Raw genomic sequence first — 20000 nt, 5'->3', positions numbered from 1 at the left:
CATGGGCCTCTTAGGGGTGGTGCTCGTCAGACGCGCCTCCAAGGCCCAGGCGGCAGCTGCGCCGGGAGCGTTCCCATCCGTTCCTCCCTCGGAGAAACACCAGAGAGTGGGACTCCCGCGCACAGTTCTGCACAGACACGGAGGAAAACAAGAGAGAGGATCCCTACGTTAAGCGCGGCGGACGGGCGCTTGTGGAGAAAAGTGAAAAAGCTTACAACACCTGGTATTCCCAGGCGGTCTCCCGTCCAAGTACTAACCAGGCCCGACCCTGCTTGGCTTCCGAGATCAGACGAGATCGGGCGTGTTCAGGGTGGTATGGCCGTAAGCTGTCCAAGGTACCACGCATGGGCCTCTTAGGGGTGGCGCTCGTCAGACGCGCCTCCAAGGCCCAGGCGGCAGCTGCGCCGGGAGCGTTCCCATCCGTTCCTCCCTCGGAGAAACACCAGAGAGTGGGACTCCCGCGCACAGTTCTGCACAGAACGTCCGCCTACGTTAAGCGCGGCGGACGGGCGCTTGTGGAGAAAAGTGAAAAAGCTTACAGCACCTGGTATTCCCAGGCGGTCTCCCGTCCAAGTACTAACCAGGCCCGACCCTGCTTGGCTTCCGAGATCAGACGAGATCGGGCGTGTTCAGGGTGGTATGGCCGTAAGCTGTCCAAGGTACCACGCATGGGCCTCTTAGGGGTGGCGCTCGTCAGACGCGCCTCCAAGGCCCAGGCGGCAGCTGCGCCGGGAGCGTTCCCATCCGTTCCTCCCTCGGAGAAACACCAGAGAGTGGGACTCCCGCGCACAGTTCTGCACAGACACGGAGGAAAACAAGAGAGAGGATCCCTACGTTAAGCGTGGCGGACGGGCGCTTGTGGAGAAAAGTGAAAAAGCTTACAGCACCTGGTATTCCCAGGCGGTCTCCCGTCCAAGTACTAACCAGGCCCGACCCTGCTTGGCTTCCGAGATCAGACGAGATCGGGCGTGTTCAGGGTGGTATGGCCGTAAGCTGTCCAAGGTACCACGCATGGGCCCCTTAGGGGTGGCGCTCGTCAGACGCGCCTCCAAGGCCCAGGCGGCAGCTGCGCCGGGAGCGTTCCCATCCGTTCCTCCCTCGGAGAAACACCAGAGAGTGGGACTCCCGCGCACAGTTCTGCACAGACACGGAGGAAAACAAGAGAGAGCGCGGCGGACGGGCGCTTGTGGAGAAAAGTGAAAAAGCTTACAGCACCTGGTATTCCCAGGCGGTCTCCCGTCCAAGTACTAACCAGGCCCGACCCTGCTTGGCTTCCGAGATCAGACGAGATTGGGCGTGTTCAGGGTGGTATGGCCGTAAGCTGTCCAAGGTACCACGCATGGGCCTCTTAGGGGTGGCGCTCGTCAGACGCGCCTCCAAGGCCCAGGCGGCAGCTGCGCCGGGAGCGTTCCCATCCGTTCCTCCCTCAGAGAAACACCAGAGAGTGGGACTCCCGCGCACAGTTCTGCACAGACACGGAGGAAAACAAGAGAGAGGATCCCTACGTTAAGCGCGGCGGACGGGCGCTTGTGGAGAAAAGTGAAAAAGCTCACAGCACCTGGTATTCCCAGGCGGTCTCCCGTCCAAGTACTAACCAGGCCCGACCCTGCTTGGCTTCCGAGATCAGACGAGATCGGGCGTGTTCAGGGTGGTATGGCCGTAAGCTGTCCAAGGTACCACGCATGGGCCCCTTAGGGGTGGCGCTCGTCAGACGCGCCTCCAAGGCCCAGGCGGCAGCTGCGCCGGGAGCGTTCCCATCCGTTCCTCCCTCGGAGAAACACCAGAGAGTGGGACTCCCGCGCACAGTTCTGCACAGACACGGAGGAAAACAAGAGAGAGCGCGGCGGACGGGCGCTTGTGGAGAAAAGTGAAAAAGCTTACAGCACCTGGTATTCCCAGGCGGTCTCCCGTCCAAGTACTAACCAGGCCCGACCCTGCTTGGCTTCCCGAGATCAGACGAGATCGGGCGTGTTCAGGGTGGTATGGCCGTAAGCTGTCCAAGGTACCACGCATGGGCCTCTTAGGGGTGGCGCTCGTCAGACGCGCCTCCAAGGCCCAGGCGGCAGCTGCGCCGGGAGCGTTCCCATCCGTTCCTCCCTCGGAGAAACACCAGAGAGTGGGACTCCCGCGCACAGTTCTGCACAGACACGGAGGAAAACAAGAGAGAGGATCCCTACGTTAAGCGCGGCGGACGGGCGCTTGTGGAGAAAAGTGAAAAAGCTTACAGCACCTGGTATTCCCAGGCGGTCTCCCGTCCAAGTACTAACCAGGGCAGACCCTGCTTGGTTTCCGAGATCAGACGAGATCGGGCGTGTTCAGGGTGGTATGGCCGTAAGCTGTCCAAGGTACCACGCATGGGCCTCTTAGGGGTGGCGCTCGTCAGACGCGCCTCCAAGGCCCAGGCGGCAGCTGCGCCGGGAGCGTTCCCATCCGTTCCTCCCTCGGAGAAACACCAGAGAGTGGGACTCCCGCGCACAGTTCTGCACAGACACGGAGGAAAACAAGAGAGAGCGCGGCGGACGGGCGCTTGTGGAGAAAAGTGAAAAAGCTTACAGCACCTGGTATTCCCAGGCGGACTCCCGTCCAAGTACTAACCAGGCCCGACCCTGCTTGGCTTCCGAGATCAGACGAGATCGGGTGTGTTCAGGGTGGTATGGCCGTAAGCTGTCCAAGGTACCACGCATGGGCCTCTTAGGGGTGGCGCTCGTCAGACGCGCCTCCAAGGCCCAGGCGGCAGCTGCGCCGGGAGCGTTCCCATCCGTTCCTCCCTCGGAGAAACACCAGAGAGTGGGACTCCCGCGCACAGTTCTGCACAGACACGGAGTAAAACAAGAGAGAGGATCCCTACGTTAAGCGCGGCGGACGGGCGCTTGTGGAGAAAAGTGAAAAAGCTTACAGCACCTGGTATTCCCAGGCGGTCTCCCGTCCAAGTACTAACCAGGCCCGACCCTGCTTGGCTTCCGAGATCAGACGAGATCGGGCGTGTTCAGGGTGGTATGGCCGTAAGCTGTCCAAGGTACCACGCATGGGCCTCTTAGGGGTGGTGCTCGTCAGACGCGCCTCCAAGGCCCAGGCGGCAGCTGCGCCGGGAGCGTTCCCATCCGTTCCTCCCTCGGAGAAACACCAGAGAGTGGGACTCCCGCGCACAGTTCTGCACAGACACGGAGGAAAACAAGAGAGAGGATCCCTACGTTAAGCGCGGCGGACGGGCGCTTGTGGAGAAAAGTGAAAAAGCTTACAGCACCTGGTATTCCCAGGCGGTCTCCTGTCCAAGTACTAACCAGGCCCGACCCTGCTTGGCTTCCGAGATCAGACGAGATCGGGCGTGTTCAGGGTGGTATGGCCGTAAGCTGTCCAAGGTACCACGCATGGGCCTCTTAGGGGTGGCGCTCGTCAGACGCGCCTCCAAGGCCCAGGCGGCAGCTGCGCCGGGAGCGTTCCCATCCGTTCCTCCCTCGGAGAAACACCAGAGAGTGGGACTCCCGCGCACAGTTCTGCACAGACACGGAGGAAAACAAGAGAGAGGATCCCTACGTTAAGCGCGGCGGACGGGCGCTTGTGGAGAAAAGTGAAAAAGCTTACAACACCTGGTATTCCCAGGCGGTCTCCCGTCCAAGTACTAACCAGGCCCGACCCTGCTTGGCTTCCGAGATCAGACGAGATCGGGCGTGTTCAGGGTGGTATGGCCGTAAGCTGTCCAAGGTACCACGCATGGGCCTCTTAGGGGTGGCGCTCGTCAGACGCGCTTCCAAGGCCCAGGCGGCAGCTGCGCCGGGAGCGTTCCCATCCGTTCCTCCCTCGGAGAAACACCAGAGAGTGGGACTCCCGCGCACAGTTCTGCACAGAACGTCCGCCTACGTTAAGCGCGGCGGACAGGCGCTTGTGGAGAAAAGTGAAAAAGCTTACAGCACCTGGTATTCCCAGGCGGTCTCCCGTCCAAGTACTAACCAGGCCCGACCCTGCTTGGCTTCCGAGATCAGACGAGATCGGGCGTGTTCAGGGTGGTATGGCCGTAAGCTGTCCAAGGTACCACGCATGGGCCTCTTAGGGGTGGCGCTCGTCAGACGCGCCTCCAAGGCCCAGGCGGCAGCTGCGCCGGGAGCGTTCCCATCCGTTCCTCCCTCGGAGAAACACCAGAGAGTGGGACTCCCGCGCACAGTTCTGCACAGACACGGAGGAAAACAAGAGAGAGGATCCCTACGTTAAGCGCGGCGGACGGGCGCTTGTGGAGAAAAGTGAAAAAGCTTACAGCACCTGGTATTCCCAGGCGGTCTCCCGTCCAAGTACTAACCAGGCCCGACCCTGCTTGGCTTCCGAGATCAGACGAGATCGGGCGTGTTCAGGGTGGTATGGCCGTAAGCTGTCCAAGGTACCACGCATGGGCCCCATAGGGGTGGCGCTCGTCAGACGCGCCTCCAAGGCCCAGGCGGCAGCTGCGCCGGGAGCGTTCCCATCCGTTCCTCCCTCGGAGAAACACCAGAGAGTGGGACTCCCGCGCACAGTTCTGCACAGACACGGAGGAAAACAAGAGAGAGCGCGGCGGACGGGCGCTTGTGGAGAAAAGTGAAAAAGCTTACAGCACCTGGTATTCCCAGGCGGTCTCCCGTCCAAGTACTAACCAGGCCCGACCCTGCTTGGCTTCCGAGATCAGACGAGATCGGGCGTGTTCAGGGTGGTATGGCCGTAAGCTGTCCAAGGTACCACGCATGGGCCTCTTAGGGGTGGCGCTCGTCAGACGCGCCTCCAAGGCCCAGGCGGCAGCTGCGCCGGGAGCGTTCCCATCCGTTCCTCCCTCAGAGAAACACCAGAGAGTGGGACTCCCGCGCACAGTTCTGCACAGACACGGAGGAAAACAAGAGAGAGGATCCCTACGTTAAGCGCGGCGGACGGGCGCTTGTGGAGAAAAGTGAAAAAGCTCACAGCACCTGGTATTCCCAGGCAGTCTCCCGTCCAAGTACTAACCAGGCCCGACCCTGCTTGGCTTCCGAGATCAGACGAGATCGGGCGTGTTCAGGGTGGTATGGCCGTAAGCTGTCCAAGGTACCACGCATGGGCCCCTTAGGGGTGGCGCTCGTCAGACGCGCCTCCAAGGCCCAGGCGGCAGCTGCGCCGGGAGCGTTCCCATCCGTTCCTCCCTCGGAGAAACACCAGAGAGTGGGACTCCCGCGCACAGTTCTGCACAGACACGGAGGAAAACAAGAGAGAGCGCGGCGGACGGGCGCTTGTGGAGAAAAGTGAAAAAGCTTACAGCACCTGGTATTCCCAGGCGGTCTCCCGTCCAAGTACTAACCAGGCCCGACCCTGCTTGGCTTCCCGAGATCAGACGAGATCGGGCGTGTTCAGGGTGGTATGGCCGTAAGCTGTCCAAGGTACCACGCATGGGCCTCTTAGGGGTGGCGCTCGTCAGACGCGCCTCCAAGGCCCAGGCGGCAGCTGCGCCGGGAGCGTTCCCATCCGTTCCTCCCTCGGAGAAACACCAGAGAGTGGGACTCCCGCGCACAGTTCTGCACAGAACGTCCGCCTACGTTAAGCGCGGCGGACGGGCGCTTGTGGAGAAAAGTGAAAAAGCTTACAGCACCTGGTATTCCCAGGCGGTCTCCCGTCCAAGTACTAACCAGGCCCGACCCTGCTTGGCTTCCGAGATCAGACGAGATCGGGCGTGTTCAGGGTGGTATGGCCGTAAGCTGTCCAAAGTACCACGCATGGGCCTCTTAGGGGTGGCACTCGTCAGACGCGCCTCCAAGGCCCAGGCGGCAGCTGCGCCGGGAGCGTTCCCATCCGTTCCTCCCTCGGAGAAACACCAGAGAGTGGGACTCCCGCGCACAGTTCTGCACAGACACGGAGGAAAACAAGAGAGAGCGCGGCGGACGGGCGCTTGTGGAGAAAAATGAAAAAGCTTACAGCACCTGGTATTCCCAGGCGGTCTCCCGTCCAAGTACTAACCAGGCCCGACCCTGCTTGGCTTCCGAGATCAGACGAGATCGGGCGTGTTCAGGGTGGTATGGCCGTAAGCTGTCCAAGGTACCACGCGTGGGCCTCTTAGGGGTGGCGCTCGTCAGACGCGCCTCCAAGGCCCAGGCGGCAGCTGCGCCGGGAGCGTTCCCATCCGTTCCTCCCTCGGAGAAACACCAGAGAGTGGGACTCCCGCGCACAGTTCTGCACAGACACGGAGGAAAACAAGAGAGAGCGCGGCGGACGGGCGCTTGTGGAGAAAAGTGAAAAAGCTTACAGCACCTGGTATTCCCAGGCGGTCTCCCGTCCAAGTACTAACCAGGCCCGACCCTGCTTGGCTTCCGAGATCAGACGAGATCGGGCGTGTTCAGGGTGGTATGGCCGTAAGCTGTCCAAGGTACCACGCATGGGCCTCTTAGGGGTGGCGCTCGTCAGACGCGCCTCCAAGGCCCAGGCGGCAGCTGCGCCGGGAGCGTTCCCATCCGTTCCTCCCTCGGAGAAACACCAGAGAGTGGGACTCCCCGCGCACAGTTCTGCACAGACACGGAGGAAAACAAGAGAGAGCGCGGCGGACAGGCGCTTGTGGAGAAAAGTGAAAAAGCTTACAGCACCTGGTATTCCCAGGCGGTCTCCCGTCCAAGTACTAACCAGGCCCGACCCTGCTTGGCTTCCGAGATCAGACGAGATCGGGCGTGTTCAGGGTGGTATGGCCGTAAGCTGTCCAAGGTACCACGCATGGGCCTCTTAGGGGTGGCGCTCGTCAGACGCGCCTCCAAGGCCCAGGCGGCAGCTGCGCCGGGAGCGTTCCCATCCGTTCCTCCCTCGGAGAAACACCAGAGAGTGGGACTCCCACGCACAGTTCTGCACAGACACGGAGGAAAACAAGAGAGAGGATCCCTACGTTAAGCGCGGCGGACGGGCGCTTGTGGAGAAAAGTGAAAAAGCTTACAGCACCTGGTATTCCCAGGCGGTCTCCCGTCCAAGTACTAACCAGGCCCGACCCTGCTTGGCTTCCGAGATCAGGCGTGTTCAGGGTGGTATGGCCGTAAGCTGTCCAAGGTACCACGCATGGGCCTTTTAGGGGTGGCGCTTGTCAGACGCGCCTCCAAGGCCCAGGCGGCAGCTGCGCCGGGAGCGTTCCCATCCGTTCCTCCCTCGGAGAAACACCAGAGAGTGGGACTCCCGCGCACAGTTCTGCACAGACACGGAGGAAAACAAGAGAGAGCGCGGCGGACGGGCGCTTGTGGAGAAAAGTGAAAAAGCTTACAGCACCTGGTATTCCCAGGCGGTCTCCCGTCCAAGTACTAACCAGGCCCGACCCTGCTTGGCTTCCGAGATCAGACGAGATCGGGCGTGTTCAGGGTGGTATGGCCGTAAGGTGTCCAAGGTACCACGCATGGGCCTCTTAGGGGTGGCGCTCGTCAGACGCGCCTCCAAGGCCCAGGCGGCAGCTGCGCCGGGAGCGTTCCCATCCGTTCCTCCCTCGGAGAAACACCAGAGAGTGGGACTCCCACGCACAGTTCTGCACAGACACGGAGGAAAACAAGAGAGAGGATCCCTACGTTAAGCGCGGCGGACGGGCGCTTGTGGAGAAAAGTGAAAAAGCTTACAGCACCTGGTATTCCCAGGCGGTCTCCCGTCCAAGTACTAACCAGGCCCGACCCTGCTTGGCTTCCGAGATCAGACGAGATCGGGCGTGTTCAGGGTGGTATGGCCGTAAGCTGTCCAAGGTACCACGCATGGGCCTCTTAGGGGTGGCGCTCGTCAGACGCGCCTCCAAGGCCCAGGCGGCAGCTGCGCCGGGAGCGTTCCCATCCGTTCCTCCCTCGGAGAAACACCAGAGAGTGGGACTCCCACGCACAGTTCTGCACAGACACGGAGGAAAACAAGAGAGAGCGCGGCGGACGGGCGCTTGTGGAGAAAAGTGAAAAAGCTTACAGCACCTGGTATTCCCAGGCGGTCTCCCGTCCAAGTACTAACCAGGCCCGACCCTGCTTGGCTTCCGAGATCAGACAAGATCGGGCGTGTTCAGGGTGGTATGGCCGTAAGCTGTCCAAGGTACCACGCATGGGCCTCTTAGGGGTGGCGCTCGTCAGACGCGCCTCCAAGGCCCAGGCGGCAGCTGCGCCGGGAGCGTTCCCATCCGTTCCTCCCTCGGAGAAACACCAGAGAGTGGGACTCCCGCGCACAGTTCTGCACAGACACGGAGGAAAACAAGAGAGAGCGCGGCGGACGGGCGCTTGTGGAGAAAAGTGAAAAAGCTTACAGCACCTGGTATTCCCAGGCGGTCTCCCGTCCAAGTACTAACCAGGCCCGACCCTGCTTGGCTTCCGAGATCAGACGAGATCGGGCGTGTTCAGGGTGGTATGGTCGTAAGCTGTCCAAGGTACCACGCATGGGCCTCTTAGGGGTGGCGCTCGTCAGACGCGCCTCCAAGGCCCAGGCGGCAGCTGCGCCGGGAGCGTTCCCATCCGTTCCTCCCTCGGAGAAACACCAGAGAGTGGGACTCCCGCGCACAGTTCTGCACAGACACGGAGGAAAACAAGAGAGAGCGCGGCGGACGGGCGCTTGTGGAGAAAAGTGAAAAAGCTTACAGCACCTGGTATTCCCAGGCGGTCTCCCGTCTAAGTACTAACCAGGCCCGACCCTGCTTGGCTTCCGAGATCAGACGAGATCGGGCGTGTTCAGGGTGGTATGGCCGTAAGCTGTCCAAGGTACCACGCATGGGCCTCTTAGGGGTGGCGCTCGTCAGACGCGCCTCCAAGGCCCAGGCGGCAGCTGCGCCGGGAGCGTTCCCATCCGTTCCTCCCTCGGAGAAACACCAGAGAGTGGGACTCCCGCGCACAGTTCTGCACAGACACGGAGGAAAACAAGAGAGAGCGCGGCGGACGGGCGCTTGTGGAGAAAAGTGAAAAAGCTTACAGCACCTGGTATTCCCAGGCGGTCTCCCGTCCAAGTACTAAACAGGCCCGACCCTGCTTGGCTTCCGAGATCAGACGAGATCGGGCGTGTTCAGGGTGGTATGGCCGTAAGCTGTCCAAGGTACCACGCATGGGCCTCTTAGGGGTGGCGCTCGTCAGACGCGCCTCCAAGGCCCAGGCGGCAGCTGCGCCGGGAGCGTTCCCATCCGTTCCTCCCTCGGAGAAACACCAGAGAGTGGGACTCCCGCGCACAGTTCTGCACAGACACGGAGGAAAACAAGAGAGAGCGCGGCGGACGGGCGCTTGTGGAGAAAAGTGAAAAAGCTTACAGCACCTGGTATTCCCAGGCGGTCTCCCGTCCAAGTACTAACCAGGCCCGACCCTGCTTGGCTTCCGAGATCAGACGAGATCGGGCGTGTTCAGGGTGGTATGGCCGTAAGCTGTCCAAGGTACCACGCATGGGCCTCTTAGGGGTGGCGCTCGTCAGACGCGCCTCCAAGGCCCAGGCGGCAGCTGCGCCGGGAGCGTTCCCATCCGTTCCTCCCTCGGAGAAACACCAGAGAGTGGGACTCCCGCGCACAGTTCTGCACAGACACGGAGGAAAACAAGAGAGAGTGCGGCGGACGGGCGCTTGTGGAGAAAAGTGAAAAAGCTTACAGCACCTGGTATTCCCAGGCGGTCTCCCGTCCAAGTACTAACCAGGCCCGACCCTGCTTGGCTTCCGAGATCAGACGAGATCGGGCGTGTTCAGGGTGGTATGGCCGTAAGCTGTCCAAGGTACCACGCATGGGCCTCTTAGGGGTGGCGCTCGTCAGACGCGCCTCCAAGGCCCAGGCGGCAGCTGCGCCGGGAGCGTTCCCATCCGTTCCTCCCTCGGAGAAACACCAGAGAGTGGGACTCCCGCGCACAGTTCTGCACAGACACGGAGGCAAACCAGAGAGAGGATCCCTACGTTAAGCGCGGCGGACGGGCGCTTGTGGAGAAAAGTGAAAAAGCTTACAGCACCTGGTATTCCCAGGCGGTCTCCCGTCCAAGTACTAACCAGGCCCGACCCTGCTTGGCTTCCGAGATCAGACGAGATCGGGCGTGTTCAGGGTGGTATGGCCGTAAGCTGTCCAAGGTACCACGCATGGGCCTCTTAGGGGTGGCGCTCGTCAGACGCACCTCCAAGGCCCAGGCGGCAGCTGCGCCGGGAGCGTTCCCATCCGTTCCTCCCTCGGAGAAACACCAGAGAGTGGGACTCCCGCGCACAGTTCTGCACAGACACGGAGGAAAACAAGAGAGAGCGCGGCGGACGGGCGCTTGTGGAGAAAAGTGAAAAAGCTTACAGCACCTGGTATTCCCAGGCGGTCTCCCGTCCAAGTACTAACCAGGCCCGACCCTGCTTGGCTTCCGAGATCAGACGAGATCGGGCGTGTTCAGGGTGGTATGGCCGTAAGCTGTCCAAGGGACCACGCATGGGCCTCTTAGGGGTGGCGCTCGTCAGACGCGCCTCCAAGGCCCAGGCGGCAGCTGCGCCGGGAGCGTTCCCATCCGTTCCTCCCTCGGAGAAACACCAGAGAGTGGGACTCCCGCGCACAGTTCTGCACAGACACGGAGGAAAACAAGAGAGAGCGCGGCGGACGGGCGCTTGTGGAGAAAAGTGAAAAAGCTTACAGCACCTGGTATTCCCAGGCGGTCTCCCGTCCAAGTACTAACCAGGCCCGACCCTGCTTGGCTTCCGAGATCAGACGAGATCGGGCGTGTTCAGGGTGGTATGGCCGTAAGCTGTCCAAGGTACCACGCATGGGCCTCTTAGGGGTGGCGCTCGTCAGACGCGCCTCCAAGGCCCAGGCGGCAGCTGCGCCGGGAGCGTTCCCATCCGTTCCTCCCTCGGAGAAACACCAGAGAGTGGGACTCCCGCGCACAGTTCTGCACAGACACGGAGGAAAACAAGAGAGAGCGCGGTGGACGGGCGCTTGTGGAGAAAAGTGAAAAAGCTTACAGCACCTGGTATTCCCAGGCGGTCTCCCGTCCAAGTACTAACCAGGCCCGACCCTGCTTGGCTTCCGAGATCAGACGAGATCGGGCGTGTTCAGGGTGGTATGGCCGTAAGCTGTCCAAGGTACCACGCATGGGCCTCTTAGGGGTGGCGCTCGTCAGACACGCCTCCAAGGCCCAGGCGGCAGCTGCGCCGGGAGCGTTCCCATCCGTTCCTCCCTCGGAGAAACACCAGAGAGTGGGACTCCCGCGCACAGTTCTGCACAGACACGGAGGAAAACAAGAGAGAGGATCCCTACGTTAAGCGCGGCGGACGGGCGCTTGTGGAGAAAAGTGAAAAAGCTTACAGCACCTGGTATTCCCAGGCGGTCTCCCGTCCAAGTACTAACCAGGCCCGACCCTGCTTGGCTTCCGAGATCAGACGAGATCGGGCGTGTTCAGGGTGGTATGGCCGTAAGCTGTCCAAGGTACCACGCATGGGCCTCTTAGGGGTGGCGCTCGTCAGACGCGCCTCCAAGGCCCAGGCGGCAGCTGCGCCGGGAGCGTTCCCATCCGTTCCTCCCTCGGAGAAACACCAGAGAGTGGGACTCCCGCGCACAGTTCTGCACAGACACGGAGGAAAACAAGAGAGAGGATCCCTACGTTAAGCGCGGCGGACGGGCGCTTGTGGAGAAAAGTGAAAAAGCTTACAGCACCTGGTATTCCCAGGCGGTCTCCCGTCCAAGTACTAACCAGGCCCGACCCTGCTTGGCTTCCGAGATCAGACGAGATCGGGCGTGTTCAGGGTGGTATGGCCGTAAGCTGTCCAAGGTACCACGCATGGGCCTCTTAGGGGTGGCGCTCGTCAGACGCGCCTCCAAGGCCCAGGCGGCAGCTGCGCCGGGAGCGTTCCCATCCGTTCCTCCCTCGGAGAAACACCAGAGAGTGGGACTCCCGCGCACAGTTCTGCACAGACACGGAGGAAAACAAGAGAGAGGATCCCTACGTTAAGCGCGGCGGACGGGCGCTTGTGGAGAAAAGTGAAAAAGCTTACAGCACCTGGTATTCCCAGGCGGTCTCCCGTCCAAGTACTAACCAGGCCCGACCCGGCTTGGCTTCCGAGATCAGACGAGATCGGGCGTGTTCAGGGTGGTATGGCCGTAAGCTGTCCAAGGTACCACGCATGGGCCTCTTAGGGGTGGCGCTCGTCAGACGCGCCTCCAAGGCCCAGGCGGCAGCTGCGCCGGGAGCGTTCCCATCCGTTCCTCCCTCGGAGAAACACCAGAGAGTGGGACTCCCGCGCACAGTTCTGCACAGACACGGAGGAAAACAAGAGAGAGGATCCCTACGTTAAGCGCGGCGGACGGGCGCTTGTGGAGAAAAGTGAAAAAGCTTACAGCACCTGGTATTCCCAGGCGGTCTCCCATCCAAGTACTAACCAGGCCCGACCCTGCTTGGCTTCCGAGATCAGACGAGATCGGGCGTGTTCAGGGTGGTATGGCCGTAAGCTGTCCAAGGTACCACGCATGGGCCTCTTAGGGGTGGCGCTCGTCAGACGCGCCTCCAAGGCCCAGGCGGCAGCTGCGCCGGGAGCGTTCCCATCCGTTCCTCCCTCGGAGAAACACCAGAGAGTGGGACTCCCGCGCACAGTTCTGCACAGACACGGAGGAAAACAAGAGAGAGGATCCCTACGTTAAGCGCGGCGGACGGGCGCTTGTGGAGAAAAGTGAAAAAGCTTACAGCACCTGGTATTCCCAGGCGGTCTCCCGTCCAAGTACTAACCAGGCCCGACCCTGCTTGGCTTCCGAGATCAGACGAGATCGGGCGTGTTCAGGGTGGTATGGCCGTAAGCTGTCCACGGTACCACGCATGGGCCTCTTAGGGGTGGCGCTCGTCAGACGCGCCTCCAAGGCCCAGGCGGCAGCTGCGCCGGGAGCGTTCTCATCCGTTCCTCCCTCGGAGAAACACCAGAGAGTGGGACTCCCGCGCACAGTTCTGCACAGACACGGAGGAAAACAAGAGAGAGCGCGGCGGACGGGCGCTTGTGGAGAAAATGAAAAAGCTTACAGCACCTGGTATTCCCAGGCGGTCTCCCGTCCAAGTACTAACCAGGCCCGACCCTGCTTGGCTTCCGAGATCAGACGAGATCGGGCGTGTTCAGGGTGGTATGGCCGTAAGCTGTCCAAGGTACCACGCATGGGCCTCTTAGGGGTGGCGCTCGTCAGACGCGCCTCCAAGGCCCAGGCGGCAGCTGCGCCGGGAGCGTTCCCATCCGTTCCTCCCTCGGAGAAACACCAGAGAGTGGGACTCCCGCGCACAGTTCTGCACAGACACGGAGGAAAACAAGAGAGAGCAACCCTACGTTAAGCGCGGCGGACGGGCGCTTGTGGAGAAAAGTGAAAAAGCTTACAGCACCTGGTATTCCCAGGCGGCCCCCCGTCCAAGTACTAACCAGGCCCGACCCTGCTTGGCTTCCGAGATCAGACGAGATCGGGCGTGTTCAGGGTGGTATGGCCGTAAGCTGTCCAAGGTACCACGCATGGGCCTCTTAGGGGTGGCGCTCGTCAGACGCGCCTCCAAGGCCCAGGCGGCAGCTGCGCCGGGAGCGTTCCCATCCGTTCCTCCCTCGGAGAAACACCAGAGAGTGGGACTCCCGCGCACAGTTCTGCACAGACACGGAGGAAAACAAGAGAGAGCGCGGCGGACGGGCGCTTGTGGAGAAAAGTGAAAATCTTACAGCACCTGGTATTCCCAGGCGGTCTCCCGTCCAAGTACTAACCAGGCCCGACCCTGCTTGGCTTCCGAGATCAGACGAGATCGGGCGTGTTCAGGGTGGTATGGCCGTAAGCTGTCCAAGGTACCACGCATGGGCCCCTTAGGGGTGGCGCTCGTCAGACGCGCCTCCAAGGCCCAGGCGGCAGCTGCGCCGGGAGCGTTCCCATCCGTTCCTCCCTCGGAGAAACACCAGAGAGTGGGACTCCCGCGCACAGTTCTGCACAGACACGGAGGAAAACAAGAGAGAGCGCGGCGGACAGGCGCTTGTGGAGAAAAGTGAAAAAGCTTACAGCACCTGGTATTCCCAGGCGGTCTCCCGTCCAAGTACTAACCAGGCCCGACCCTGCTTGGCTTCCGAGATCAGACGAGATCGGGCGTGTTCAGGGTGGTATGGCCGTAAGCTGTCCAAGGTACCACGCATGGGCCTCTTAGGGGTGGCGCTCGTCAGACGCGCCTCCAAGGCCCAGGCGGCAGCTGCGCCGGGAGCGTTCCCATCCGTTCCTCCCTCGGAGAAACACCAGAGAGTGGGACTCCCGCGCACAGTTCTGCACAGACACGGAGGAAAACAAGAGAGAGGATCCCTACGTTAAGCGCGGCGGACGGGCGCTTGTGGAGAAAAGTGAAAAAGCTTACAGCACCTGGTATTCCCAGGCGGTCCCCCGTCCAAGTACTAACCAGGCCCGACCCTGCTTGGCTTCCGAGATCAGACGAGATCGGGCGTGTTCAGGGTGGTATGGCCGTAAGCTGTCCAAGGTACCACGCATGGGCCTCTTAGGGGTGGCGCTCGTCAGACGCGCCTCCAAGGCCCAGGCGGCAGCTGCGCCGGGAGCGTTCCCATCCGTTCCTCCCTCGGAGAAACACCAGAGAGTGGGACTCCCGCGCACAGTTCTGCACAGACACGGAGGAAAACAAGAGAGAGCGCGGCGGACGGGCGCTTGTGGAGAAAAGTGAAAAAGCTTACAGCACCTGGTATTCCCAGGCGGTCTCCCGTCCAAGTACTAACCAGGCCCGACCCTGCTTGGCTTCCGAGATCAGACGAGATCGGGCGTGTTCAGGGTGGTATGGCCGTAAGCTGTCCAAGGTACCACGCATGGGCCCCTTAGGGGTGGCGCTCGTCAGACGCGCCTCCAAGGCCCAGGCGGCAGCTGCGCCGGGAGCGTTCCCATCCGTTCCTCCCTCGGAGAAACACCAGAGAGTGGGACTCCCGCGCACAGTTCTGCACAGACACGGAGGAAAACAAGAGAGAGCGCGGCGGACAGGCGCTTGTGGAGAAAAGTGAAAAAGCTTACAGCACCTGGTATTCCCAGGCGGTCTCCCGTCCAAGTACTAACCAGGCCCGACCCTGCTTGGCTTCCGAGATCAGACGAGATCGGGCGTGTTCAGGGTGGTATGGCCGTAAGCTGTCCAAGGTACCACGCATGGGCCTCTTAGGGGTGGCGCTCGTCAGACGCGCCTCCAAGGCCCAGGCGGCAGCTGCGCCGGGAGCGTTCCCATTCGTTCCTCCTCGGAGAAACACCAGAGAGTGGGACTCCCGCGCACAGTTCTGCACAGACACGGAGGAAAACAAGAGAGAGGATCCCTACGTTAAGCGCGGCGGACGGGCGCTTGTGGAGAAAAGTGAAAAAGCTTACAGCACCTGGTATTCCCAGGCGGTCTCCCGTCCAAGTACTAACCAGGCCCGACCCTGCTTGGCTTCCGAGATCAGACGAGATCGGGCGTGTTCAGGGTGGTATGGCCGTAAGCTGTCCAAGGTACCACGCATGGGCCTCTTAGGGGTGGCGCTCGTCAGACGCGCCTCCAAGGCCCAGGCGGCAGCCTGCGCCGGGAGCGTTCCCATCCGTTCCTCCCTCGGAGAAACACCAGAGAGTGGGACTCCGCGCACAGTTCTGCACAGACACGGAGGAAAACAAGAGAGAGCGCGGCGGACGGGCGCTTGTGGAGAAAGTGAAAAAGCTTACAGCACCTGGTATTCCAGGCGGTCTCCCGTCCAAGTACTAACCAGGCCCGACCCTGCTTGGCTTCCGAGATCAGACGAGATCGGGCGTGTTCAGGGTGGTATGGCCGTAAGCTGTCCAAGGTACCACGCATGGGCCTCTTAGGGGTGGCGCTCGTCAGACGCGCCTCCAAGGCCCAGGCGGCAGCTGCGCCGGGAGCGTTCCCATCCGTTCCCCCTCGGAGAAACACCAGAGAGTGGGACTCCCGCGCACAGTTCTGCACAGACACGGAGGAAAACAAGAGAGAGGATCCTACGTTAAGCGCGGCGGACGGGCGCTTGTGGAGAAAAGTGAAAAAGCTTACAGCACCTGGTATTCCCAGGCGGTCTCCCGTCCAAGTACTAACCAGGCCCGACCCTGCTTGCTTCCGAGATCAGACGAGATCGGGCGTGTTCAGGGTGGTATGGCCGTAAGCTGTCCACGGTACCACGCATGGGCCTCTTAGGGGTGGCGCTCGTCAGACGAGCCTCCAAGGCCCAGGCGGCAGCTGCGCCGGGAGCGTTCCCATCCGTTCCTCCCTCGAGAAACACCAGAGAGTGGGACTCCCGCGCACCAGTTCTGCACAGACACGGAGGAAAACAAGAGAGAGCGCGGCGGACGGGCGCTTGTGGAGAAAATGAAAAAGCTTACAGCACCTGGTATTCCCAGGCGGTCTCCCGTCCAAGTACTAACCAGGCCCGACCCTGCTTGGCTTCCGAGATCAGACGAGATCGGGCGTGTTCAGGGTGGTATGGCCGTAAGCTGTCCAAGGTACCACGCATGGGCCTCTTAGGGGTGGCGCTCGTCAGACGCGCCTCCAAGGCCCAGGCGGCAGCTGCGCCGGGAGCGTTCCCATCCGTTCCTCCCTCGGAGAAACACCAGAGAGTGGGACTCCGCGCACAGTTTCTGCACAGACACGGAGGAAAACAAGAGAGAGCGCGGCGGACGGGCGCTTGTGGAGAAAATGAAAAAGCTTACAGCACCTGGTATTCCCAGGCGGTCTCCCCTCCAAGTACTAACCAGGCCCGACCCTGCTTGGCTTCCGAGATCAGACGAGATCGGGCGTGTTCAGGGTGGTATGGCCGTAAGCTGTCCCAAGGTACCACGCATGGGCCTCTTAGGGGTGGCGCTCGTCAGACGCGCCTCCAAGGCCCAGGCGGCAGCTGCGCCGGGAGCGTTCCCATCCGTTCCTCCTCGGAGAAACACCAGAGAGTGGGACTCCCGCGCACAGTTCTGCACAGACACGGAGGAAAACAAGAGAGAGCGCGGCGGACGGGCGCTTGTGGAGAAAAGTGAAAAGCTTACAGCACCTGGTATTCCCAGGCGGTCTCCCGTCCAAGTACTAACCAGGCCCGACCCTGCTTGGCTTCCGAGATCAGACGAGATCGGGCGTGTTCAGGGTGGTATGGCCGTAAGCTGTCCAAGGTACCACGCATGGGCCTCTTAGGGGTGGCGCTCGTCAGACGCGCCTCCAAGGCCCAGGCGGCAGCTGCGCCGCAGCGTTCCCATCCGTTCCTCCCTCGGAGAAACACCAGAGAGTGGGACTCCGCGCACAGTTCTGCACAGACACGGAGGAAAACAAGAGAGAGCGCGGCGGACGGGCGCTTGTGGAGAAAAGTGAAAAAGCTTACAGCACCTGGTATTCCCAGGCGGTCTCCCGTCCAAGTACTAACCAGGCCCGACCCTGCTTGGCTTCCGAGATCAGACGAGATCGGGGCGTGTTCAGGGTGGTATGGCCGTAAGCTGTCCAAGGTACCACGCATGGGCCTCTTAGGGGTGGCGCTCGTCAGACGCGCCTCCAAGGCCCAGGCGGCAGCTGCGCCGGAGCGTTCCCATCCATTCCTCCCTCGGAGAAACACCAGAGAGTGGGACTCCCGCGCACAGTTCTGCACAGACACGAGGAAAACAAGAGAGAGCGCGGCGGGACGGGCGCTTGTGGAGAAAAGTGAAAAAGCTTACAGCACCTGGTATTCCCAGGCGGTCTCCCGTCCAATTACTAACCAGGCCCGACCCTGCTTGACTTCCGAGATCAGACGAGATCGGGCCGTGTTCAGGGTGGTATGGCCGTAAGCTGTCCAAGGTACCACGCATGGGCCTCTTAGGGGTGGCGCTCGTCAGACGCGCCTCCAAGGCCCAGGCGGCAGCTGCGCCGGGAGCGTTCCCATCCGTTCCTCCCTCGGAGAAACACCAGAGAGTGGGACTCCCGCGCACAGTTCTGCACAGACACGGACGAAAACAAGAGAGAGGATCCCTACGTTAAGCGCGGCGGACGGGCGCTTGTGGAGAAAAGTGAAAAAGCTTACAGCACCTGGTATTCCCAGGCGGTCTCCCGTCCAAGTACTAACCAGGCCCGACCCTGCTTGGCTTCCGAGATCAGACGAGATCGGGCGTGTTCAGGGTGGTATGGCTGTAAGCTGTCCAAGGTACCACGCATGGGCCTCTTAGGGGTGGCGCTCGTCAGACGCGCCTCCAAGGCCCAGGCGGCAGCTGCGCCGGGAGCGTTCCCATCCGTTCCTCCCTCGGAGAAACACCAGAGAGTGGGACTCCCGCGCACAGTTCTGCACAGAACGTCCGCCTACGTTAGCGCGGCGGACGGGCGCTTGTGGAGAAAAGTGAAAAAGCTTACAGCACCTGGTATTCCCAGGCGGTCTCCCGTCCAAGTACTAACCAGGCCCGACCCTGCTTGGCTTCCGAGATCAGACGAGATCGGGCGTGTTCAGGGTGGTATGGCCGTAAGCTGTCCAAGGGACCACGCATGGGCCTCTTAGGGGTGGCGCTCGTCAGACGCGCCTCCAAGGCCCAGGCGGCAGCTGCGCCGGGAGCGTTCCCATCCGTTCCTCCCTCGGAGAAACACCAGAGAGTGGGACTCCCGCGCACAGTTCTGCACAGACACGGAGGAAAACAAGAGAGAGCGCGGCGGACGGGCGCTTGTGGAGAAAAGTGAAAAAGCTTACAGCACCTGGTATTCCCAGGCGGTCTCCCGTCCAAGTACTAACCAGGCCCGACCCTGCTTGGCTTCCGAGATCAGACGAGATCGGGCGTGTTCAGGGTGGTATGGCCGTAAGCTGTCCAAGGTACCACGCATGGCCTCTTAGGGTGGCGCTCGTCAGACGCGCCTCCAAGGCCCAGGCGGCAGCTGCGCCCGGAGGGTTCCCATCCGTTCCTCCCTCGGAGAAACACCAGAGAGTGGGACTCCCGCGCACAGTTCTGCACAGACACGGAGGAAAACAAGAGAGAGCGCGGCGGACGGGCGCTTGTGGAGAAAAGTGAAAAGCTTACAGCACCTGGTATTCCCAGGCGGTCTCCCGTCCAAGTACTAACCAGGCCCGACCCTGCTTGGCTTCCGAGATCAGACGAGATCGGGCGTGTTCAGGGTGGTATGGCCGTAAGCTGTCCAAGGTACCACGCATGGGCCTCTTAGGGGTGGCGCTCGTCAGACGCGCCTCCAAGGCCCAGGCGGCAGCTGCGCCGGGAGCGTTCCCATCCGTTCCTCCCTCGAGAAACACCCTCGGAGAAACACCAGAGAGTGGGACTCCCGCGCACAGTTCTGCACAGACACGGAGGAAAACAAGAGAGAGGATCCCTACGTTAAGCGCGGCGGACGGGCGCTTGTGGAGAAAAGTGAAAAAGCTTACAGCACCTGGTATTCCCAGGCGGTCCTCCCGTCCAAGTACTAACCAGGCCCGACCCTGCTTGGCTTCCGAGATCAGACGAGATCGGGCGTGTTCAGGGTGGTATGGCCGTAAGCTGTCCACGGTACCACGCATGGGCCTCTTAGGGGTGGCGCTCGTCAGACGCGCCTCCAAGGCCCAGGCGGCAGCTGCGCCGGGAGCGTTCCCATCCGTTCCTCCCTCGGAGAAACACCAGAGAGTGGGACTCCCGCGCACAGTTCTGCACAGACACGGAGGAAAACAAGAGAGAGCGCGGCGGACGGGCGCTTGTGGAGAAAATGAAAAAGCTTACAGCACCTGGTATTCCCAGGCGGTCTCCCGTCCAAGTACTAACCAGGCCCGACCCTGCTTGGCTTCCGAGATCAGACGAGATCGGGCGTGTTCAGGGTGGTATGGCCGTAAGCTGTCCAAGGTACCACGCATGGGCCTCTTAGGGGTGGCGCTCGTCAGACGCGCCTCCAAGGCCCAGGCGGCAGCTGCGCCGGGAGCGTTCCCATCCGTTCCTCCCTCGGAGAAACACCAGAGAGTGGGACTCCCGCGCACAGTTCTGCACAGACACGGAGGAAAACAAGAGAGAGCGCGGCGGACGGGCGCTTGTGGAGAAAATGAAAAAGCTTACAGCACCTGGTATTCCCAGGCGGTCTCCCCTCCAAGTACTAACCAGGCCCGACCCTGCTTGGCTTCCGAGATCAGACGAGATCGGGCGTGTTCAGGGTGGTATGGCCGTAAGCTGTCCAAGGTACCACGCC

At 61.5% G+C, this 20000-nt stretch overlaps 58 non-coding genes and 2 pseudogenes across 58 annotated transcripts; all 60 read right to left on the bottom strand.

Moving 5' to 3' along the window:
* Positions 1-208: 208 nt before the first annotated feature.
* On the bottom strand, positions 209-327 carry LOC122977837. The gene has a single exon (XR_006402052.1). It is a non-coding gene; the product is annotated as a 5S ribosomal RNA (ribosomal RNA).
* Positions 328-532: 205 nt separating this feature from the next.
* LOC122977234 lies at positions 533-651 on the bottom strand. The gene has a single exon (XR_006401478.1). It is a non-coding gene; the product is annotated as a 5S ribosomal RNA (ribosomal RNA).
* A 224-nt stretch (positions 652-875) lies between these two features.
* LOC122977233 lies at positions 876-994 on the bottom strand. The gene has a single exon (XR_006401477.1). It is a non-coding gene; the product is annotated as a 5S ribosomal RNA (ribosomal RNA).
* Positions 995-1203: 209 nt separating this feature from the next.
* Positions 1204-1322, bottom strand: LOC122978066. The gene has a single exon (XR_006402276.1). It is a non-coding gene; the product is annotated as a 5S ribosomal RNA (ribosomal RNA).
* A 224-nt stretch (positions 1323-1546) lies between these two features.
* On the bottom strand, positions 1547-1665 carry LOC122977827. The gene has a single exon (XR_006402042.1). It is a non-coding gene; the product is annotated as a 5S ribosomal RNA (ribosomal RNA).
* Positions 1666-1874: 209 nt separating this feature from the next.
* LOC122978081 lies at positions 1875-1994 on the bottom strand. Its single transcript, XR_006402290.1, has one exon. It is a non-coding gene; the product is annotated as a 5S ribosomal RNA (ribosomal RNA).
* Positions 1995-2218: 224 nt separating this feature from the next.
* On the bottom strand, positions 2219-2337 carry LOC122978148 (annotated as a pseudogene).
* Positions 2338-2546: 209 nt separating this feature from the next.
* LOC122977748 lies at positions 2547-2665 on the bottom strand. The gene has a single exon (XR_006401965.1). It is a non-coding gene; the product is annotated as a 5S ribosomal RNA (ribosomal RNA).
* Positions 2666-2889: 224 nt separating this feature from the next.
* On the bottom strand, positions 2890-3008 carry LOC122977232. Its single transcript, XR_006401476.1, has one exon. It is a non-coding gene; the product is annotated as a 5S ribosomal RNA (ribosomal RNA).
* Positions 3009-3232: 224 nt separating this feature from the next.
* Positions 3233-3351, bottom strand: LOC122977985. Its single transcript, XR_006402197.1, has one exon. It is a non-coding gene; the product is annotated as a 5S ribosomal RNA (ribosomal RNA).
* Positions 3352-3575: 224 nt separating this feature from the next.
* LOC122977836 lies at positions 3576-3694 on the bottom strand. Its single transcript, XR_006402051.1, has one exon. It is a non-coding gene; the product is annotated as a 5S ribosomal RNA (ribosomal RNA).
* Positions 3695-3899: 205 nt separating this feature from the next.
* On the bottom strand, positions 3900-4018 carry LOC122977231. Its single transcript, XR_006401475.1, has one exon. It is a non-coding gene; the product is annotated as a 5S ribosomal RNA (ribosomal RNA).
* Positions 4019-4242: 224 nt separating this feature from the next.
* Positions 4243-4361, bottom strand: LOC122977230. The gene has a single exon (XR_006401474.1). It is a non-coding gene; the product is annotated as a 5S ribosomal RNA (ribosomal RNA).
* A 209-nt stretch (positions 4362-4570) lies between these two features.
* On the bottom strand, positions 4571-4689 carry LOC122977229. The gene has a single exon (XR_006401473.1). It is a non-coding gene; the product is annotated as a 5S ribosomal RNA (ribosomal RNA).
* A 224-nt stretch (positions 4690-4913) lies between these two features.
* LOC122978062 lies at positions 4914-5032 on the bottom strand. The gene has a single exon (XR_006402272.1). It is a non-coding gene; the product is annotated as a 5S ribosomal RNA (ribosomal RNA).
* Positions 5033-5241: 209 nt separating this feature from the next.
* On the bottom strand, positions 5242-5361 carry LOC122978080. Its single transcript, XR_006402289.1, has one exon. It is a non-coding gene; the product is annotated as a 5S ribosomal RNA (ribosomal RNA).
* Positions 5362-5566: 205 nt separating this feature from the next.
* Positions 5567-5685, bottom strand: LOC122977227. Its single transcript, XR_006401472.1, has one exon. It is a non-coding gene; the product is annotated as a 5S ribosomal RNA (ribosomal RNA).
* A 209-nt stretch (positions 5686-5894) lies between these two features.
* Positions 5895-6013, bottom strand: LOC122977226. Its single transcript, XR_006401471.1, has one exon. It is a non-coding gene; the product is annotated as a 5S ribosomal RNA (ribosomal RNA).
* A 209-nt stretch (positions 6014-6222) lies between these two features.
* LOC122977225 lies at positions 6223-6341 on the bottom strand. Its single transcript, XR_006401470.1, has one exon. It is a non-coding gene; the product is annotated as a 5S ribosomal RNA (ribosomal RNA).
* Positions 6342-6551: 210 nt separating this feature from the next.
* On the bottom strand, positions 6552-6670 carry LOC122977223. Its single transcript, XR_006401468.1, has one exon. It is a non-coding gene; the product is annotated as a 5S ribosomal RNA (ribosomal RNA).
* Positions 6671-6894: 224 nt separating this feature from the next.
* LOC122978158 lies at positions 6895-7003 on the bottom strand (annotated as a pseudogene).
* Positions 7004-7212: 209 nt separating this feature from the next.
* LOC122977979 lies at positions 7213-7331 on the bottom strand. Its single transcript, XR_006402191.1, has one exon. It is a non-coding gene; the product is annotated as a 5S ribosomal RNA (ribosomal RNA).
* Positions 7332-7555: 224 nt separating this feature from the next.
* On the bottom strand, positions 7556-7674 carry LOC122977222. Its single transcript, XR_006401467.1, has one exon. It is a non-coding gene; the product is annotated as a 5S ribosomal RNA (ribosomal RNA).
* Positions 7675-7883: 209 nt separating this feature from the next.
* Positions 7884-8002, bottom strand: LOC122977993. The gene has a single exon (XR_006402204.1). It is a non-coding gene; the product is annotated as a 5S ribosomal RNA (ribosomal RNA).
* Positions 8003-8211: 209 nt separating this feature from the next.
* Positions 8212-8330, bottom strand: LOC122977949. Its single transcript, XR_006402163.1, has one exon. It is a non-coding gene; the product is annotated as a 5S ribosomal RNA (ribosomal RNA).
* Positions 8331-8539: 209 nt separating this feature from the next.
* On the bottom strand, positions 8540-8658 carry LOC122977789. Its single transcript, XR_006402006.1, has one exon. It is a non-coding gene; the product is annotated as a 5S ribosomal RNA (ribosomal RNA).
* A 209-nt stretch (positions 8659-8867) lies between these two features.
* Positions 8868-8986, bottom strand: LOC122977874. The gene has a single exon (XR_006402088.1). It is a non-coding gene; the product is annotated as a 5S ribosomal RNA (ribosomal RNA).
* Positions 8987-9195: 209 nt separating this feature from the next.
* On the bottom strand, positions 9196-9314 carry LOC122977221. The gene has a single exon (XR_006401466.1). It is a non-coding gene; the product is annotated as a 5S ribosomal RNA (ribosomal RNA).
* Positions 9315-9523: 209 nt separating this feature from the next.
* LOC122977220 lies at positions 9524-9642 on the bottom strand. Its single transcript, XR_006401465.1, has one exon. It is a non-coding gene; the product is annotated as a 5S ribosomal RNA (ribosomal RNA).
* A 224-nt stretch (positions 9643-9866) lies between these two features.
* LOC122977219 lies at positions 9867-9985 on the bottom strand. The gene has a single exon (XR_006401464.1). It is a non-coding gene; the product is annotated as a 5S ribosomal RNA (ribosomal RNA).
* A 209-nt stretch (positions 9986-10194) lies between these two features.
* Positions 10195-10313, bottom strand: LOC122977218. The gene has a single exon (XR_006401463.1). It is a non-coding gene; the product is annotated as a 5S ribosomal RNA (ribosomal RNA).
* Positions 10314-10522: 209 nt separating this feature from the next.
* Positions 10523-10641, bottom strand: LOC122977216. The gene has a single exon (XR_006401462.1). It is a non-coding gene; the product is annotated as a 5S ribosomal RNA (ribosomal RNA).
* A 209-nt stretch (positions 10642-10850) lies between these two features.
* On the bottom strand, positions 10851-10969 carry LOC122977215. The gene has a single exon (XR_006401461.1). It is a non-coding gene; the product is annotated as a 5S ribosomal RNA (ribosomal RNA).
* A 224-nt stretch (positions 10970-11193) lies between these two features.
* Positions 11194-11312, bottom strand: LOC122977214. Its single transcript, XR_006401460.1, has one exon. It is a non-coding gene; the product is annotated as a 5S ribosomal RNA (ribosomal RNA).
* Positions 11313-11536: 224 nt separating this feature from the next.
* LOC122977213 lies at positions 11537-11655 on the bottom strand. Its single transcript, XR_006401459.1, has one exon. It is a non-coding gene; the product is annotated as a 5S ribosomal RNA (ribosomal RNA).
* A 224-nt stretch (positions 11656-11879) lies between these two features.
* On the bottom strand, positions 11880-11998 carry LOC122977975. The gene has a single exon (XR_006402188.1). It is a non-coding gene; the product is annotated as a 5S ribosomal RNA (ribosomal RNA).
* A 224-nt stretch (positions 11999-12222) lies between these two features.
* Positions 12223-12341, bottom strand: LOC122978231. The gene has a single exon (XR_006402400.1). It is a non-coding gene; the product is annotated as a 5S ribosomal RNA (ribosomal RNA).
* Positions 12342-12565: 224 nt separating this feature from the next.
* Positions 12566-12684, bottom strand: LOC122977211. Its single transcript, XR_006401457.1, has one exon. It is a non-coding gene; the product is annotated as a 5S ribosomal RNA (ribosomal RNA).
* Positions 12685-12892: 208 nt separating this feature from the next.
* Positions 12893-13011, bottom strand: LOC122977210. Its single transcript, XR_006401456.1, has one exon. It is a non-coding gene; the product is annotated as a 5S ribosomal RNA (ribosomal RNA).
* A 224-nt stretch (positions 13012-13235) lies between these two features.
* On the bottom strand, positions 13236-13354 carry LOC122977918. The gene has a single exon (XR_006402132.1). It is a non-coding gene; the product is annotated as a 5S ribosomal RNA (ribosomal RNA).
* Positions 13355-13562: 208 nt separating this feature from the next.
* LOC122977967 lies at positions 13563-13681 on the bottom strand. Its single transcript, XR_006402180.1, has one exon. It is a non-coding gene; the product is annotated as a 5S ribosomal RNA (ribosomal RNA).
* A 209-nt stretch (positions 13682-13890) lies between these two features.
* On the bottom strand, positions 13891-14009 carry LOC122977209. The gene has a single exon (XR_006401455.1). It is a non-coding gene; the product is annotated as a 5S ribosomal RNA (ribosomal RNA).
* Positions 14010-14233: 224 nt separating this feature from the next.
* Positions 14234-14352, bottom strand: LOC122977746. Its single transcript, XR_006401963.1, has one exon. It is a non-coding gene; the product is annotated as a 5S ribosomal RNA (ribosomal RNA).
* A 209-nt stretch (positions 14353-14561) lies between these two features.
* Positions 14562-14680, bottom strand: LOC122977208. The gene has a single exon (XR_006401454.1). It is a non-coding gene; the product is annotated as a 5S ribosomal RNA (ribosomal RNA).
* A 209-nt stretch (positions 14681-14889) lies between these two features.
* LOC122977207 lies at positions 14890-15008 on the bottom strand. Its single transcript, XR_006401453.1, has one exon. It is a non-coding gene; the product is annotated as a 5S ribosomal RNA (ribosomal RNA).
* Positions 15009-15231: 223 nt separating this feature from the next.
* Positions 15232-15350, bottom strand: LOC122977205. Its single transcript, XR_006401451.1, has one exon. It is a non-coding gene; the product is annotated as a 5S ribosomal RNA (ribosomal RNA).
* A 208-nt stretch (positions 15351-15558) lies between these two features.
* On the bottom strand, positions 15559-15676 carry LOC122978112. The gene has a single exon (XR_006402319.1). It is a non-coding gene; the product is annotated as a 5S ribosomal RNA (ribosomal RNA).
* A 222-nt stretch (positions 15677-15898) lies between these two features.
* On the bottom strand, positions 15899-16016 carry LOC122978085. Its single transcript, XR_006402294.1, has one exon. It is a non-coding gene; the product is annotated as a 5S ribosomal RNA (ribosomal RNA).
* Positions 16017-16224: 208 nt separating this feature from the next.
* On the bottom strand, positions 16225-16343 carry LOC122977204. The gene has a single exon (XR_006401450.1). It is a non-coding gene; the product is annotated as a 5S ribosomal RNA (ribosomal RNA).
* Positions 16344-16551: 208 nt separating this feature from the next.
* LOC122977757 lies at positions 16552-16670 on the bottom strand. Its single transcript, XR_006401974.1, has one exon. It is a non-coding gene; the product is annotated as a 5S ribosomal RNA (ribosomal RNA).
* A 208-nt stretch (positions 16671-16878) lies between these two features.
* LOC122977203 lies at positions 16879-16997 on the bottom strand. The gene has a single exon (XR_006401449.1). It is a non-coding gene; the product is annotated as a 5S ribosomal RNA (ribosomal RNA).
* A 207-nt stretch (positions 16998-17204) lies between these two features.
* Positions 17205-17324, bottom strand: LOC122978001. Its single transcript, XR_006402212.1, has one exon. It is a non-coding gene; the product is annotated as a 5S ribosomal RNA (ribosomal RNA).
* A 208-nt stretch (positions 17325-17532) lies between these two features.
* On the bottom strand, positions 17533-17652 carry LOC122978131. The gene has a single exon (XR_006402337.1). It is a non-coding gene; the product is annotated as a 5S ribosomal RNA (ribosomal RNA).
* Positions 17653-17876: 224 nt separating this feature from the next.
* LOC122977741 lies at positions 17877-17995 on the bottom strand. The gene has a single exon (XR_006401958.1). It is a non-coding gene; the product is annotated as a 5S ribosomal RNA (ribosomal RNA).
* A 204-nt stretch (positions 17996-18199) lies between these two features.
* LOC122977202 lies at positions 18200-18318 on the bottom strand. The gene has a single exon (XR_006401448.1). It is a non-coding gene; the product is annotated as a 5S ribosomal RNA (ribosomal RNA).
* Positions 18319-18527: 209 nt separating this feature from the next.
* LOC122977201 lies at positions 18528-18646 on the bottom strand. Its single transcript, XR_006401447.1, has one exon. It is a non-coding gene; the product is annotated as a 5S ribosomal RNA (ribosomal RNA).
* Positions 18647-18852: 206 nt separating this feature from the next.
* Positions 18853-18971, bottom strand: LOC122977199. The gene has a single exon (XR_006401445.1). It is a non-coding gene; the product is annotated as a 5S ribosomal RNA (ribosomal RNA).
* A 237-nt stretch (positions 18972-19208) lies between these two features.
* Positions 19209-19328, bottom strand: LOC122978105. Its single transcript, XR_006402313.1, has one exon. It is a non-coding gene; the product is annotated as a 5S ribosomal RNA (ribosomal RNA).
* Positions 19329-19536: 208 nt separating this feature from the next.
* Positions 19537-19655, bottom strand: LOC122977198. The gene has a single exon (XR_006401444.1). It is a non-coding gene; the product is annotated as a 5S ribosomal RNA (ribosomal RNA).
* A 208-nt stretch (positions 19656-19863) lies between these two features.
* On the bottom strand, positions 19864-19982 carry LOC122977756. Its single transcript, XR_006401973.1, has one exon. It is a non-coding gene; the product is annotated as a 5S ribosomal RNA (ribosomal RNA).
* Between the last annotated feature and the right edge of the window lie 18 nt (positions 19983-20000).

Source organism: Thunnus albacares, chromosome 24 (genome assembly GCF_914725855.1).
Source record: "Thunnus albacares chromosome 24, fThuAlb1.1, whole genome shotgun sequence".
Classification (NCBI taxonomy): domain Eukaryota; kingdom Metazoa; phylum Chordata; class Actinopteri; order Scombriformes; family Scombridae; genus Thunnus; species Thunnus albacares.
This window is presented reverse-complemented; position numbering and strand designations above follow the sequence as displayed.